Source organism: Panthera pardus, unplaced genomic scaffold (genome assembly GCF_024362965.1).
Source record: "Panthera pardus isolate Hobbes unplaced genomic scaffold, ASM2436296v1 HiC_scaffold_19, whole genome shotgun sequence".
NCBI classification, from domain to species: domain Eukaryota; kingdom Metazoa; phylum Chordata; class Mammalia; order Carnivora; family Felidae; genus Panthera; species Panthera pardus.
Window position 1 is genome coordinate 380932 of NW_026526754.1, and position 19068 is coordinate 399999.

Sequence of the window (19068 nt, forward strand, 5' to 3'; positions counted from 1 at the left end):
GGGACAGTAGTTCCACCTCCTTCCCTTTGCATCAAGTCCAAGCTTCAAGAGCTCTATGAGATTCATTTCTGCCTCTCACACCTCAGATCAGTCACAGCAGTTCTGTTGTGTCTCTCTTTCTTTTGTTTCCATCTCATCACTGCTTTCTATCAGTGCCTGCTCTTGCCTTTCAGTAACCTCCTAAAAGATTCTGTATCTGTGGTTTTCCTGCTCTCCAGGGCTTGTTCCACTTTGGCATGGTCTGACCTTTTCAGTTCCCTCAAAACAATCAATAGCTTCTCAGGGAAATAAGGATGAAATTGATACTTCATAATGTGGCACACCTGGCCATGAAAGATCTGGCGAGACAGTAAGGCCTGATGATCAACGTATGCATTCAGGAACACATTGCCTTAGTTTGAAGTCTCACTACCCATTTATCTCAGGCATCCTATTTCACCCCTCTTTACCTTGGTTCTTTATCTACATAGTAGCTACCTTATAGGGGTATGTGTAGATTAAGTAGTTTAATGTATGTCAAGCACTCTGCACAGTCACATAATAAGCTTTATAAAACACTAATTTTGTTAGCATTGTTAAAGCTGTTTCTTCCAATAATAGTAGTATTGACAACAAATTATAACCAACATTTATTAAGCACTTAATATAGACCAAGAACACTGTGAAACACTTTCCTTGCAGTTTCTCATTTAACCAGTGACAACCCTGTGTTGTAAGTATCATTATGTTCTGGAGTAAACAATAGAAAGAGACATAATTTCTGACCCTTCCCACGTATACCCTTCTCAAACATGCTTTCGATGCAATTGTGTCCGCAACCTTGCTCACACTTTCCTTACTCTTCGAAGGCTATTCTGTTTTATTATCTCAGGATAATCCTACCGATGCTTTGGTACTCAGGGGAAGTTTGTGCCATTCCAAGGTAGGATAAACTGGAATGGACAAGAAATTAGATTCAGAGTTACTAAGCACATTTGTTGTAAAATAAAAGTGCTAATTCCTTTCCCCTGCAGGATCAAAAGACAGCTTTACACCAGTGAGTTGGACTTTCCTGGCCCCTTCATTAGCTAGGTTGATTCTTTACAAACTGACTACACTGACCCTCTGGCTCTTTTTGCAGTTTCAAGACAGCCTCAACTTGGTTCTTCCAAGTGGCTCATCAGACTGAGCTGAGTTAGTGCAGAGCTTCCAGCCAAGTAAGGCCTCTCAGCACGAGGTGTCAAACATAAGACAGCTAATGCTGAGAGCCAGAGGAAGAAGGCTCTTCTTGACCCTGCTCTGAGACTAGTGCATTCACAGAGAAGTGGCTGGCAGGCTCCCTTTGATGCAGTGAACAATGAACAGCAGGAATTAAGTCTCACCATATTCACTTCATGCCTGTGTGTGTGTGTGTGTGTGTGTGTGTGTGTGCGCGCATGCATGCATGCACGGGTGTCACGTGCATATACTTCATCCCAGGAAAAGACAATCTGGAGAGTCTATGACCTATTATTTGAAAATAACCCACACAGGATCACAATTGGGCAGAGAGATCCCATTGGATGATGGTAATGGTAGAGTTTGGTATCCTTAGATTCCATTTTACGTATGAGGATATTGAAGGGTTTTAAATTTCCTACATGTTTGTGTTTGATCTGTGTTCCCCCAGTGTGGACACTTGGGTACAAATTTCACAAACCGTAGTTGAATTTTAAGTCTTCGTTGGGTTCTTCTTGAATGAAATAATAATGATGCCCGTTCAAACTTAAATGGTTCATGTCGACATAATCTTTCCCTTCTCAGTTTCTATAACTCAAAGTTCTTGTTGGACAGCTTCTCCATTCTACTGGTTTCTAGACTGGAAGTCAGATGTTTAGAGATACAGACTTGTTTGCCAGTACAATGTTAAAGTGGAAAAAATCTGAAGTTTAATTTTGTTTTAAGGTAGAGCATACACTCTCATGTTGCCGCAAAAGAGCATTACCTATATTGTCTCAAACCAGGTTTTCTGTTTGTTTTGTTTTGTATATGTTTCTTGGTCCTATGTGGCCCCTGATGGAACATGAATTTGGGATTGCTGCTCCAGACGCATTTTACTACTTATATGGGCCTTAGAATTATAGGCTCTGAAGAGGTCGTAGGGAAAAAGAAAAAAAAAAAAAAAAAGAGGTTAGAGTGGGAGAGAGCCAAAGCATAGGAGACTCTTAAAAACTGAGAACAAACTGAGGGTTGATGGGGGGTGGGAGGGAGGGGAGGTGGGTGATGGGTATTGAGGAGGGCACCTTTTGGGATGAGCACTGGGTGTTGTATGGAAACCAATTTGACAATAAATTTCATATATTGAAAAAAAAACTTAGAGTGAAATGGCTATCAGGCTTGATATTTTAAAAATTATTGTTAGAGGTTGGGGTGTTTTATTTAAAGATAATCCTAAGCAGAAATCCAACATATCAAACTGCTAAAAGTGTGTTTGATTTGTCTAAAGTTGTGTTATAGGGTGGATGGATGAGAATGGCGGGCTCCTTTACTGTATCATTTAGTTTCCTCCTGGGCCTCTGAGGCACCTGGAAAGCAGGGCTCCGAGGTGCCCAGTTTGAAAATCACTGAGAGAGCATGCCTCTTCTCTTTACAGATCAGAAGTTAGGGGCATGGAGGTTGCTTGGATGTAGTTCCCAGGCACTGTTCTATTTCTCATCAGTGCATCTAACATCTTGCCCAGTCAAATCTAAGTAGCTTAGTGAACCCCCCCAAAGCTTAGGGTTGAATTATCTGGACCAATTAAATAATTTCCGTCATATTAATAATTTATAAATACACAATTTATTAATTTAAGTGAATTTATTTTAATTATTTTGTTTATTTTATAGTTTGTTTATACAATTAATTTATTTCATCAATTTGATATGTGAAGTTTCTTTGTATTTCTACTTTACAATGTAATCTAGTGATCCACTGGAGGCTGTAGACCTGTGGGATCTGTGTATACCTTTCTAGAGTTCTTCTCAAGTTTGAATAATCTGTTAGAGCAGAAAGAGCATGAGGGTTGTGGGCAAGAAGACTAGCTTGAAATCATAGTGTACGGTCTTCTATCTATGTAACCTTTGGAAAGCTATTTAATCTCACAGAGCCTTGCTTATCTCTTTTTAAGAATAAGAATCTTAATGCCCAACTTGTGGGGTTGTTTGCAATATTAAATTATATCATGTCGGGGGTTCACTCAGTGTTTGGAATGTAGAAAGCAGGCAATAAAAGTCATTTCCACTGTAAATATACCATAATTTTAAGCATTGATTCAACCCTATAGACCCCTGTGTAGCCCCTTTGCACTTGTTAGGCACTCAGGGAAATGTATGTGAGTGATGAATAAATATTACTAAACCTAAAGAATGTGGTTTGTCTTCAGACTCCAGCAGTATCTATAGCTAACAATTTTCCTATGTTCATAAAAAGGGTGGTTGGGGGAGTGAATCTGTGAATTTCTGCCTGCCACACAATATGCGTATTACAGACCAAAGGAGGCTATCTCAGAGGAAGGAAACTTTCCTAAAAAGAAAAAGAAAAAAAAAGATGAAAGATCTTTCTTTCAACAAAGAACTGCTAGTACTTAACTTGTCAGGACAGGATTTTGAAAAACAGCATTCCCAAGTATACCTTTGTAAAAAGCCTTAAAAAGAAGCAATGCAAACCTGGTCTCCACTAGCCTTTTATTATTTCTCATTGATAATGGCTTGCAAGAGCCTCATTTTAGAAAACTCAACACACAACTGTGAACATGAAAAGCAAACCTGCTTTCATAAAGCTGATGTTCCATTGGGTAAGTGAGGGCTCAGCAATAGCCAGGCCAATTATAGATTCTGGCTGTGTTAGTACTGTGCCCAAACAAGGGAAGGAAACACAAAAAATTCACCCCAAACATGAAAATGTTTTGAAAAAGAGGAACAAACTCTTGCTTACACTGAATCCAATCACAAAGCACATATACTTGAAATACTTCTTTTCATGTATGTGACACTTTTATGACAAAGACTAACATACATGATCAAAATTCTACAATCTCTGAATTGTAATCACTGACATTCCCAGTGATGGACTAATAAGAGTTTTAAGTAACTTTAGATCATCAAATGATATTTATATAGTTGAAAATTGATGGTGCATTAAGTTATTCTCTAAATATTCATCAAATATTCAGATGTCAGACACTGCTCAATTTGCTGGTGATACGGAAGTGAACAGAACAAAATCTCCTGCAATTCATATTATAGTAAGAGTAACTGAAAACTAGTTCATAGGTATTTTGAACCGAGTACTGATTTAGGTAATGGAAGACCTTCATTATAATCTTAGTCATTATAGCATAGCATGTACTTGCTTAATATTTATTTACAGAGCTAGTTATGCCACTGCCTGGCTCTATGATCTTTTACAGATTGGTTAAATTTCATTTCTCTATGATCATGAAGTATAAGAATTGTACTAAATGCTCTATAAGGAAATTCTCAATTTTAAAGTTCCACAATCATGTAGATGTGATAACTTCATGTTCTAGAATGAAAATCTTTAATTTTGTTCTAAAAACATCCATTAAAAAATCACTCATGACAGAGCTCTAAGTTTTATGGGAAATACACAAATAAAGAAGTCATGATGTTTATCCTAAAATAATCAATAATCTGTTGAAGATTAATCTATAGTAGTTGTTAGGATGATTGGAGAAGAACGGAGGCTGGAGTAACAATGGGGAAGCCTTAGTATGCAATGAAATATTCCATCCCCCAATTAAGCTATGTGTGTGTGTGTGTGTGTGTGTGTGTGTGTGTGCGCGCGCGCGCGTGTGTGCGCGTGCATAATTTACGCAATATATTATATATAATTTATTATGTCTCAATGTCAACTAGTGACATATATATAGAAAACTATATATATATGTATCTGTCTCTCTATATAGAATAGCATGCTATATATATATATATATATATATATATATATATATATATATATAGGCAGGCTAAATATATATATCTATATAGGCAGAGGTAGGGCCCACATATTGAGACTGGACTGCAAAAGAGATGGGTACGGAGCTATATTATAATGCTGTGCCATAAGATAAACACGTATGCATTTAGATGTGCTTTCACTGGCAGAATTCTCAAGAAGCACAATGCAGTCACCATTTTGGACAGGAGTCCAGTGTAACCAGCAGTCCAGTGGTAGTTAGTCCTGTTTTATGACTGAAGGACTCTTCTCTTGGTATCAGGTTCAGTGCTCGAGCTGATGGTTGCTAGTGAGTTGGGGACTAGGGTCCTTTTTCTGCTCCTGTGAAGGGTTCCTGCAACAAACTCTCTATTTGAAATTATAGAACATTCTCTACATATGATACTATAGTTTGGTTTTTCTAGCATTATTAACTAGAATGGTGTACAGGAAAAATTTATTTTGAAGGCAGAAAGAGTTTTCCTTCCAAGTAAACAACATTCTGTGTATACTTATATGGATTGCTTACTTTCTTTGAATGTCAACTTTTTCACCTTCAAATGAGTGGTAATGATAATTGCCTCTTAGGATTTGTTTTATAGATTCATTGAAATAAGGGATACCAAGTGTCTAGAGTAGGTTCTGGCGCATAATTGGTGCTCCACCATCAGTCTGGGATGTCAGAATTTTTTCCTTCTACTGGAATCGTTGTCAAAAGTTTAAATTAATTTACTGTGAGTATTGATTCAGTTATTTCCATAGAGTTCTCTTTGCAAATAATCAAAATTATACATCTTTAAAAAAATTTTCTACGATTTGATTGCCATTAACAGCTACCCTATTTTATCTCACTTAAACTTTATTGTGTAAAAGATTCAGTTGGTCATAATGAAACCCTATGGAGCTGTTGGTTATGAACTGAAGCCCTGGTGCCCTCTTGGGTTGCCGGATGGGTCACTTATATCTGTAACTTATTTGTGCCCTTTAGTTTAGTTTACACTCAATCCTGAACATATCATTCCCATATCATGATGTATTGTTGCTTAGCCTCTTTTAGTGTAATACTTTGTGGGTCTAACTGAACTCATGATGAACAGGACTCATGATGGACAGCTCTGGCTGTTATGGACAGGGTTACACCATGATCAGGCACTTTTTCTCTCTACTAGGGCCTAGAAGCATGCCAGGATTTTTTTTTAAGGTATGTAATTCTTTGTCTCAGATGGCATGGCTCTACTCCAGAAATGTATGGGTCTCCATTGTGATTGTTCACTTTTGGGTTTGTCATAAACTCCACACAGCATCTTTTTCACTACTGATACCTCTAAAACCATATGTTCTCCTGGCTCAAATATCCTAAGGGGTAGAGTTTTTGCACTGAAGTCTGGACCTTCTGCACAGTCTTGTCATGCTCTGGTCCCCATTCAGAGATGACAGCCTTCTGTGATACTTGCTATATGGATAAAAGCAGTATTCCTAAATAATGAAAATACTGTTCCAAAGAGATCCATGTGCTTTCTTCATTGTAGAGTGAGGTACAAGATGTAATTTATCCTTTACTGTGGAGGGGATATTCTAGCATGTTCCTGACCACTGAATCTCTGAAATTTTACTTAGATAGCAAGACACTGAAACTTTGTAGGGTTTATCTTCTCTCCTCTAGAGCACACAAAGCTTCCCAAAGCTTCTAACTTGATGGACATTTCTTATTGATCTTATTTTATTAGCATGGTATAATTGTTGTACTGGAGCAAGACCCAAAAGTATCAGACTGTTTCCAGGTTACTTAACTATTTCTCTAGTTAAGTAGAACTAGTTAAGTAGTTCTAAAACTAGAACAAAGTTTTAGAAAGCTTATAGGAATACAAAAAATAGCACCAAAAGGGTAAAATTCACAATGTTTGGTGTCCAATTAAAAATAACCAGGCATGAAAAAACCAAAAACTAAAACGAAAAAACCAACCAGGAAAATGTCTCATAATTAGTGGTAGACAAGACATAATTAGTAGACAAAGACATTAGAAGAAAAGTGTAACTATATCCCAACTGTTCAAAAGTAAAAAAGAGAGAGGGAGAGGGAAACAAACCATAACAGACTCTTAACAATAGAAAACAAACAGGGTTGATGGAGGGGAGGTGAGCAGAGGATAGGCTAAATGGGTGATGGAGAGCACATGTTATGATGAGCACTGGGTATTATATGTGAGTGATGAATCAGTACATTCTACTCCTGAAACAAGTATTATACTATATATTAACTAACTAGAATTTAAATAAAATTTTTAAAGAAAACCCCAGCATAAGTTCAAGAAACTAGAGGAAAGATTGAACATATTAAGTAAAGATATGGAAGATATAAAAATGAAAATTAAACATTTAGAGATAAAAATTATGGTTTTTGAAATAAATGGATGGGATTAATTGTAGATTAGAAATTTTAAGAGAAAATATTAGTGCACTCAAAAATATAGCAATACAAACTACGCAAAGTGAAATGGAAAAAAGACTAAAAAAAAAAGTGCCTCAGTGAGCTGTGGGAAAATTTCCAATATCTCCATATATAAAAACAAATCTATAAATAAATATAATTACATAGTTGTGGCCATTATTTCTTTGAATAATTTCATGTCTTTTTCTTGCTTTCGGGGACTTCAAATGTACATGATAAAATATGATAAAAATATATGTATGATAAAAGTTCTAAAGCCATAGTACCAAGAGGCTCAATAAACTCCAAATACAAGAAGCATAAAGAGTACTATACCAAGGCACATAATAATAAAATGGCTCAAAACCAGTGAGAAAGAGAAAGAAAATTTAAAAGAAGCCAGATGAAGAATATTTACCAAGAAACGAAGATAAGGATGTAAGTGGATTTCTCATACAGAACAATGTAAGCTAAAAGATAATGCCTCTGAAATACTGACAGAAAGGAAAAGACCTTATCAACTTAGAATTCTTACGTAGCTAAACTGTCTTTTGAAAACAAAGTGAAATGAAACCTATTTAGACATACAAAAGCTGAAAGATTTTATCACCAGCATATCTGCCCTATAAGAAATATTATAGAGACTGCTTTAAGTAGAAAGGGTAACTACATGGGTAAATATAAAGAATTATTCTCATAGTCTATTTAAATGCTAATCTAATCAATTTATCTCTAAAGCACAAATAGTAACAATATATTATAAAGTTTATAACCTGTGTAGAAGTAAGATGTATGACAACAAAAGCAAAAAGCCTAGGGGAGGGAGAAGTGGAAGTATATTGTCAGTTTTTTAAAAATTGTGTGTGAAGTGGTATAATATAGTAAACTGTAATAAGATAGAAATAAATACTATAAACCATAAAGTAACCACTAAAATAACACAAAAAGTTATAGTTAACAAATTGACAAAGGAAATAAAGTGGAATCACAGAAATACTCATTGCAAAATAAGGCCAGAAAGGAGAAAAAAGGAAATAAAATACAAATGGGATAAATAGAAAACAAACAACAAGATGTTAGATTTGAAACAAACCATGCTAATCATCACAGTAAGTATAAATGATATAAATAACCCTCTTTCCTAGATAAAATGCAGTGATTGTTCAGAATGGTAATGATGACAGATGGTAAGTACACTTACCATGGTGAACATAGCACAATATACAGAATTGTCAAATCACTGTGTTATACATCTGAAACTAATATAACATTGTATGTGAAGCACACTTCAATAAAAGAGAAAAAAACAATGTTGTAGCAACTATATACCTGTAAGAAATCCACATCAAATGTAAAAGCACAAATAGGTTCAAAGTAAAAGTATAAAAACATGTATCATGCTAATAGTGATCAAAAGAAAGATGAAGTGGCTCTATTAATATCAGAAGAAGTCTTTTATTTTTTATTACCAAAAATTTTTTAATGTTTATTTATTTTTGAGACAATGAGAGAGACAGAGTGCAAGCAGCAGAGAGGGCAGACAGAGGGAGACACAGAATCTGAAGTGGGCTCCAGGCTCTGAGCTGTCAGCCCAGAGCCTGACCATGGGCTCAAACTCATGAACTGTGAGATCATGACCTGAGGCAAGGTCGGATGCTTAACCAACTAAGCCACCCAGGGGCCCCTGAAAAAATATCTTTTTTTTTTTTTTTTTTAATATATGAAATTTATTGTCAAATTGGTTTCCATACAACACCCAGTGCTCATCCCAAAAGGTGCCCTCCTCAATACCCATCACCCACCCTCCCCTCCCTCCCACCCCCCATCAACCCTCAGTTTGTTCTCAGTTTTTAACAGTCTCTTATGTTTTGGCTCTCTCCCACTCTAACCTCTTGAAAAAATATCTTTTAGAACAAAGGCTATTATCAGGGCTAAAGAGGGTTGTTTCACAATAATAAAGGGGTCAACTTATCAAGAAGAAATAGCATGTTTATGCACATAGTAAAAGAATATTTTGCTTCAGCTTACGTGAAGCAAAAACATAGCACTGCAAGGAGAAATAGATATGTTCACAAATATGATTGGAGATATCAATATCTGTTTCAAGAATTGATAAAATAAATAGAAAATCAATAAAAATATGTCTTAAATACCACTATCTACCAACTTAACCTCATCAACAGTTATAAAACACTCATTTGAAAACAGCAGAATACACATTCTTTTTAAGTGCACATGGAGGATTGACCAAGATAGAGAATATTTTATAGTCTGTTATACAAGGCTCAAAAAGTTTTAATGCAAAAAAAGTTTAAATGCATTGTCATAGGAAGTATATTCTTTGATCACAGTTTGAACTCAATAACAGAAAGTTATCTAAAAATTCCCCAAATATCTGGAAACTAAAAAGTGACCTTGTAAACGCATGGATTAAAGAAGAATAAAAAGTGAAATTGGGAAGTATTTTGAACTGAAGGTATATGTAAACATAATATCAATAATTTGTGAAATGAAGCTAAAGTAGAATTTTTATAGGACTAAATGCCTACATAGGAAAAGGAAAACAGATCTCAAATCAATGATCTCCCCTTCCACTTCAAGAAACTGGGAGAAGAAGAGCAAATGAAGCCCTACATAAGCAGTAGAGAGGAATTAATAAAAATCAGACTGGAAGTCAATGAAGTATAAAGCAAAAAAAAAAAAAAAAAAAAAAGTTGTGAAAATCAAGAATACCAGAAGCTGGTGCTTTAACATCAGTTAAAGTGATAAACGTTTAGCCATACTGATCAGAAAAAAAAGAGAGAACACACAAATTACTAATCTCTTATCAAGAATAAGAGAATCGTATCACTGCAGATATTACCACAGGTATTAAAGGGAGAATAAGGGAATATTATGAGCTTTTTGACTATAAATTTGACAAATTAGATTAAATGGACAATTTTTTTGGAAGACACAAACTACCAAAGTTCATTCAAGAAGAAATAAATAACCTGAAAAAACGTATATCTATGAAAAAAATGAATTTATAGGAAAAGCTTTTTCACAAAGAATATTCAAAACCCAGATGGCTTCACTGGAGACTTCTATCAAACACTTAAGGAAGACAAATTCTACACAAGCTCTTTTATAAATATGAAGAAGGAAAATGTTCTAGCATATTTTGTGAGGTCAGCATATGCTCATGCCAAACCCAGAAAAACACAATACAAGAAAAAAAAAAGCTACAAAGCAGTATCTCTCATGAATTTATAGTTAAAAATTATTAAAATTTTAACCTACCGAATTCAACTAGATATAAAAACTATAAAACATTAGGGCAAGTAGAGTTTATTCCAGGAGTGCTAGGTTGAATTAATATGTAAAAATCAATCACTATAATTTACCTTATTAAGAAATGGGGAAAAGTGATCATTCAATAGATGCAAAAAGGATTTGAAGTAATCTGATATCTCTTCCTGATAAAGAATTTAAGCAAACTTGAAATCAGTCAGAACTTGCTCAACTTCCTTAATACTTAATGGTGAAAGGCTGAATATTTTCCCCTTGAATCAGGAACAAACAAGTATGTTTGCTCTCACCACTTCTACTTAACAGCATGTGGTGGATCTAACCAGTGCAATATGGCAAGAATTTTTAAAAAGCTATCCATATTGGAAAGGAACAAGTAAAATTTTTATTTAAAAATAAAATTATATTTTCTTGCAGAACATATTGCCATTTATGTAGAAAATTGGATGGAATCCACAAAAAAAATTGATGGCACTAATAAGTTTAACAAAGTTGCAGGATAGAGGATCAATGTACAAAAATCAGTTTTGATTTTATATATTAACAATAAGTCAGAAATTGAGGTAAAAAACCCAAACCACTTAGAATAGCATCAGAAGTATGAAATGCTTAGGATAAACATGATAAAAGATATTAAAGATCTGTACCTTGAAAACTACAAAACATTGCTGAAATAAATTAAAGGTGAACTAAATAAATGGATTGAAAAACTCAATATAGTTACAGTGACAGTTTTCCCCAAATCGATATTTAGATTCATTATGATCTTAAATCCTAGCAGGCTTTTTTTTTTTTTAAGAAATTTTATATACATATTCTAAAATTTAAATGAAGAAGTTGAGAACCTAGAATAGCCAAAGGAATTTTGAAGAAAAACAACATTAGGAGAATTTTTACTAAGTCACTTTAACTTTTATTTTATAAAGCTACAACAATGGTACTGTCATTATGATAGATAAAGAGATCAACTGAACAGAACAGAGTCCAGAAGTAGACCCACATGTATATGGTCAGTTTATTTTTGATAATGGTTCACATCTTGCACCAAATAAAAAAAATGTACTGCAAATGGGTCATAGATTTAGTTGTAAAATTTAAAACCATAGCACTTTTAGAAAAAAAAGATAGTAAATCTTTGTGATGTTGGGTCAGGCAAAAACAAATAGCTGTAACACCAGAAATACCCATAAAGTAAAAAAAAAAAATGATAATTTAGACTTTATCAAAATTAAAAACTTCTGGTCTTTGAAAGACACATTAAAAGAATGAAAAAGATGATCCAGACAGGGAGAAAATACCTGAAAATCTCATGCTTAACTAAAGGACTTGTATTCAGAACATATAAAGAACTCTTAAAACTCAGTAATATAAAAACCCGGTAAAAATGGGAGAAAAATTAAACGAACTCTTCACCAAAGAAGGTATTCAAATGTCAAGTAATTACATGAAAAGATGCTCAATCTCATTAATCATTAGGGAAATATGACCACAATGAGATACTACTGCACAAATGCTGACAAGAATGTGGGTGCCTTCATCTCTCATGCCCTGCTGATGGGAACGTAAAATGGTACAACCGCAATAGAAAACAGTTTGACACTATTTATTCATTTATTTTCAAGTTTTTATTTAAATTATACATAAAGTTTGACACCTGTTAAAGTAACTAAACATCCACCTTCTACCTGACCCAGCCATTTCATTCCTAAGTACTTACACAGGAGAAACAAAAGTGTGTATCCATTCAAAGATCTATATTCAAATATTCATGTCAGTTTTTTTAAATTTTTTAATTTTGTAGACAGAGAGAAAGTGAGTTGGGGAGAGGGGCAGAGGGAAAGAGAGAGAATCTGAAGCAAGCAGGCTCCACGCTCAGCGTGGAACCTGATGTGGGGTTCATTCCCACAACCTTGGGATCATGATCTGAGCCAAAATCAAGAGTCAAATGCTCAACCGACTGAGCCACTCAAGTGCCCCTGTTCATAGCAGTTTTGTTTGTAATAGTCAAAATCCTAAAAAAAAAAAAAAAAAAAGCCAAAAACAAAACCCAAAAGTCCATCCAGGTGAATGGATGCACAAATGTTATGTGGTAATCCACATGATGAGCTACTCCTCAGAAATGAAAAGAAATCAACTACTGATGGATGCAACAACATGGGTGAATCTCAAAATAATTATACTGTGCAAGAAACCAAAGACTACATACTGAATGATTTTATTTTAAATTCTAGAAATACCCATCTATAGTGATAGAAAGTACATTGGTAGTTGACTGAGAATGGGGTGGGCTGAGATGAGGTGCTGTGACCACATATAGGATAAGGAAACTTGGTGAGTGATATGTTTATTATCTTAATTGTGATGATGGTTTTAGAGGTGTATCCACATCCAAATGTATACTTTAAATATGTGCAGCTAACTATATGTCAATCATGCCTCAGTAATATTGTTTAAAATTCAAGTTGTGGGGTGCCTGGTTGGCCCAGGTGGTTGAGCGTCCAGCTCTTGGTTTGTGGCTCAGGTCATGATCTTGTGGTTCATGGGATTGAGCCCTGTGTTGGACTCTACATTGACAGCACAGAGGCTGCTTGGGAGTCTTTCTCTCCCAATCTCTGTCTCTCCCTTCCCCACATGTGCGCACTCTCTCTACTCTCTAAAAAAACAAAAACAAAAACAAAAACAAAAAAACCAAACAAACCCAAAAAACCAAAAACCCAACAAATAAGCATTAAAAACACCCCTCAAGTTGTACACGATAATTAGTGAATCTTATCATATGTAAATTTTGCCACAATAAAGATGATATAAAAACTAAAAATCGCATAGTTAGAAAAAACTCAAACTCCTATTTACTCTATTAATTTAGAAATTTCACATTCTTAGGGAAAAGTCACTCATATTGCTATGGTATGGCTAGTAATGTATGAGGAGTCAGAATTAGTTGTCATTTGCAGAGGTTCTCTCATTTTATCAAAACAAGTAAATTTGTAAAATCTTTCGTACACACAAATTTCACCACACCATGTCTAACATCTCATCACCATCTATATTTAATAAACACATGATTTATAAAGAATTAGAGTACTCGTAGCTAATTTGTCCCAGTTGATATTTCATATGCTGTATTAACATGTGAAATATGTAACTAGTGGACACTTGTATTTTGAGAAGCAATGATTTTTAGAATTTCTTGTAACTGCTGTGCTAACCACAAGTGCCCCTATGTGGAGTACATTAAGACAAAGTCCTAATTGAACCACTTTAATTTTCTTCCTCTCTGCAATATAATAATAAATGCAGATGTCTTTCCAGCATTAATTTCTATCTACATGGCAGAATTTTATTAAGTACAGGCAGCCCCATTTTAATTAAGCACCCTTACTTGGATTGTGCACTGTCTGTGCTTTTGGCCCATCAGAGTGAGCACTTAGTCAATTAACTATTTTATTAACCAATTGATTTTTGCTGTAGGTCTCTACCTTCTCTTACCAGTTAGAAGTGATCATGAAAGGTAAATAAATTGGTTCCTTTCATCTCTAAAAAGCAACAATAAATAATGAAACATTTCAAACAGGGTTTCTGTGGGGAAACTACACACAAATAAAAAATACCTGCCATTTATCCTGGAATGTAAAAACTGTTTGCAGTAGCATTGTATTTGAATAAATCATATTGTCACACTGACCTTTATTGATAGACTGTTTCCCAACTTAAAGCATCAATCCTACTGCTTAAAAGATCTTTTGTTGTACAAGCCCTGCAGATCCATCAGGTAACAAAATAACGATTTGCTATCTGTGGACTTTGTGAATCAATAATTAACATGCTCCTCAGTAGCTTTGTCCCAATCCCTCACTCCACCCTATTGTCTGAGTTTGTGATTCTACTTATTCAATGTACTGATATCTTTAGAGACCAAAACTGTTATTTAACTGAAGGAAAAGACAACATATGGCACTTGGCTTCTCAAGATAGTGTATGTTTCTAGTGTATGCTATATGTGTTTAATATGGCCCAACAAACACTCTGTTGTTAGCAAAGGGTGTAATTTGATATAGTTAATTTTTTCTAGATAAAATTTCTTGTAGATGAATCAAAAAGCTTAAACTCAATGCACTGCTGTCCCCTCAATTTTGTTTTGTGTCAGAGTGGTTTACACAGACATAGAAAACTTATTTTCTTAAGGTCATCATTGGGATAAAAGGTATGCTAGTATGTGGAAACTGGACTTGTTTTGGAATTTGTAGTATGCTTGCTTAACCTAGTTACGTATAAAATATAGATTCTAAAAATGAAAAGTGGAAGCGGTGCCTGGGTGGCTCATTCAGTTAAACATCTGACTCTTTATTTTGGCTCAGGTCATGATCTCATAAGTTTGAGCCACACTTTAGACAGCATGGAGCCTGTTTGGGATTCTCTCCCTCCCTCTCTTTCTGCCCCTCCCCAGCTCATGCTCTTTCAAAGTAAATAAATAAACTTAAAAAATAAAAAGAGAAGTAGAAGAAAGGTTTTCTCTGTCCTAATTCTCTTATAGCAACTATTCTTATTATCAGTATTCTCCCAGAGGGAAAGGCCATTCAAGATACTTATTTTCTAAGGACACAGGACTAGGAATGAAAGTCCTATATTGGAATTCTGATACTTTTGCTAACAAGCTGTGTTATCTTAGACAAGTTCTGCTATTCTGTTGAAACCAGGTTCCTTATATTTATTTTTGAATATTTTGTATATGCCCCATCTAACTTTAGAGTTAACTTTGAGGGCCTGATGGTTTTAGTGATAATAAGGGTCACTCTTTATTGAGCATCTATTGTCCATAGACAGTTTTCTTAGGCAGTTTTCATAGGCAGTTTTCTTAGGGTTACCTAGGCTTATGTAGCTGGGCCGGGGGAGGAGGGGGAATGATTGAAGTCAAAGCCTGCCACACACCGTCTAATGCTTTTTCACTCTGCCATACTGCTTTTCCATGAGGTAATGTCTGTGAAAGTGCAGTGTGAAAGCCAAAGCACTAGACAGATGCACAGTGGTATTACAGCCATTATAATGATTAATAGTCATCATGAAATGTAGGACCTGACACCCAGAGGTGATGTTGCCCTTTCCTTGAATGGAAGTTACACCATGCCATTAGACAGATAATTGTAGTGAGATTTTTCAAAGGCAATTTTTTTTTTTTTTTTGCCACTGTCTTCATGCATGGCCTTGCTAGCTCTCTAGGAGAAGGAAAAAATAACAATGCTGATTGATTTCCCTTTGCCACTCGCTTCAAGTGGTTCCCATTTTAATGCCCTTCCCGATTGTGACTTCATTGTCATTAGAAACTGCTGATATTTCAACATCCACGTAGGCTAAACAGTCGGGCTCCTCAGCAAGTTGAAATGTCTGCACAGCAGGGAAAAAAATACACGATCTTTTCTAAAATCTGTTTTGGAGGTTCTATTAGAAGGCATAGCTCTTCCTTCTTTATACTCCAGTAGGCAATAATCTGCCCAATCCCTCCCTTTCTGTGACCAAACTCAACTATTACAATAACACAAAGTCCAGCTGACTTGAATCATTATACCCTTTTATTATAGTCTAGCCATGAATTCCAAATCCTTCATGGAAAAAAAAAATTCCTCTTGTAAAACGCACATATGCTATTCCATGACAAAATAGAAAGGCTCTGCAGTAGTTCCAGAAAATGTCACATATAGTACAATGCTGGTTATTCAAATGCTGGTTTGAATCCCTGAAATCTCCACAAAAGGTCCTGTGTACTTTTAATGAGTACAGCCTTGGGTCCTAAGGATGGTGGGAACATTTGTTTCTCTGACAAGTGGGTTCCTCTCCTAAAGATCCTTGCGATAACTCTGGATACTTTAGCCATTTTCTCTTTAAACTTCTTTCTCTAGTGAAGTCCGTAAAGCACAGTGAAACTTAATATTAAGTGTATACTATAATCCAGGCATCAGGCATCAAAATAAGATCACCATGTTGAGTGTAAATGTGTGTAGTTTATATGTATTAAACTGAGTTGGTAGGCTGCGTCTCACTACCCAAGGCAAAAGGAGAACCATATACTATATAAAGCTAAAAGGTACATGTAGGTTAAAACAAGAAAGCTGAGTGTTTGGAGAAGTGGACAGGAGGATTGTATAGTTCCCATCTGTCCTTAACAAGTGAAACTATAGGCAGTCCAATTTATAAATGGATTAGATTTTAAAAAGCTGTCTTTGTAATAAGAAGAACAAAGACTTTTCACTTTATTAACTACTAGCAAAAAGTGAAAAAAGGCCAAAATAAATATTGAATTTGAGGAGGAGGAAAAAAGTAAGTGATCTGTTTTTTCCAAGGTCAAATATGCAATATTTTATAATAGATAAAGGTTGAATCATCTGTCAGAACCAAGTTTAGTCCCCTTGCTCAGTTACTTGTGATCTTCTATGTCAATGCTCAGAAATATGGGTTCATTATTGACCATTGGACCATCACTAAAATACTCCACTGTGCCCCACCTAGACTTAGAAATCCTTAATGGCACTAAATAATGATTGCCTAACCCCAATTGAATGTCTTATTCTATCACTATTGCAGATATCAGTTGACATTTAATAGAAATATTTTATTGAATTAATTCATACCAATATATAAATGATTAATGTCCTCTTAATATTCCAGTGATGCTTTCAGTTTGAAAGATGAATGCCCATTATCACAGAGGATTTCCCAGGGATGTCCAATTATTGGAAACTGAGACAAAACTGCAGAAGGTATTATAAGAGAGGAAGACAGTATCACTTGAGGTCATTGCAAACTGGGATTAGGATCAAAACATTTGTCAATAATTATTCAACCAGAACTTGCTAGGTATGAGACAGTGAGTTAGAAACAAAGTATACAAAAGAAATATTACTGGTTGTAACTTCAACTTGAAGAATTCCACCTTACAGTGGGGGAAATAGGTCTTAAAATAATGAATGATAAGTATGATTGCAGAGATACCAGAAAGCATTTGGCATACATATTAAAGATTTTTCCTTCCAGATGAACTTTTCTGGCTTCTCAGGTTGAGATGTGTATCAAAGGATGAATATGAACTAGTTCTATAAAGGGAGTGGGGAAGGAAGGTGGAGAAACATGTTTTAGTCAACAGCACTGTAGAAGTCAGCGTCCCAGAAGGTAGAACACTTAGTAGGGTGATGAAAGAAACTTTAACAAAGAGACTATTTATGAATCTAAATATGAGACTAAGGAAGATCAAGAAGGAATGGTGAACCATCCTTAGGTCAAGTAAAGCTAGAAGGTCTTGCCACATTTAGGTTCGAAGGGACCAAAGGAAAGAACTTTTATTTAAATTGAACAAGACCTTTAGCCATGGTCCCAAAGAGGAATATGGTTTTTATCAGGGAAACAAAGCCATTGACAAACTGTGACCTGGTAGGGAAGAAGCCAGGGAGATAAATACCCTGATCTCCCTCTCTCCTCCAGCTCTGTGATGTTCTAGAATTTCCCATAGGCTGAACCCAGCATAAGGCCTAAGGATGTGGGAACCTAGGTCTCCCGAAGCACAACAGGAGGAAAGGGGGAAATTGGAAGAAGAAAGATAGAGTAACCAGCACAGATGTGAGGATGGAAAACATCGCTGTACATTTTCTGTTGTGGGAATGTGAAATGTGAGCAACAGAGTGGCAAGAATAAAAGCCAACTATGAGTGTATGACTTTTATGCTTGAAACCTTTTCACAGAGATTTTCATCACCTTCTGAAAAAGGCTTGTAACATGTCCTGGAAAACCAGTAGCTTTCAGCCCCCTCTCTGCTTCTCCAGACTTACAGATGATTCCAGAAGCCCTGATGAAGAGGAAGATGAGCTTGTGTGGAGGGAAAAAGAACAATTTGTGGTCTAAGGAAAAAAATGATGATTCCTTAAACTAAAGCAATAAAAATTAAGATGGCAAGGAAGATAAATCTTTGAGAAATATGATGGAAATAAAATCATCAAGGTTTATTGATTGAAGTGTGGGACATTAATAGCTAGGCAATGAAGGTGACTACCAGATTTCTGTTGTTTTGTTTTTTTGTTTTTTTTTTTCCACTAGAAGGATGAAGCTGATAAAAATTAAATGAAAATGTAGAGAAGAAAGGGAGGTTTTGTGAATGCCCATCTGCAAATGTATAGCAAATAATTGATTCTGAAGTAGGGTAAGCATGACATGTTCGTAGAGATTTGAGTTGGGATATATATTTCAGAGGCCCTCCCCAGAGGCATTGGGCAATGGGCACATTTCTAGGACTTCCACTGATTTGGAGATGGTGGAGTAGAAGAAGCCATGAAAAACAGAAAAGAAAGACAGTCTCCCAATATAAGAAGGGTGAGGAGAGTGATAATGGGAAAAATTCTGTTGTTCATATC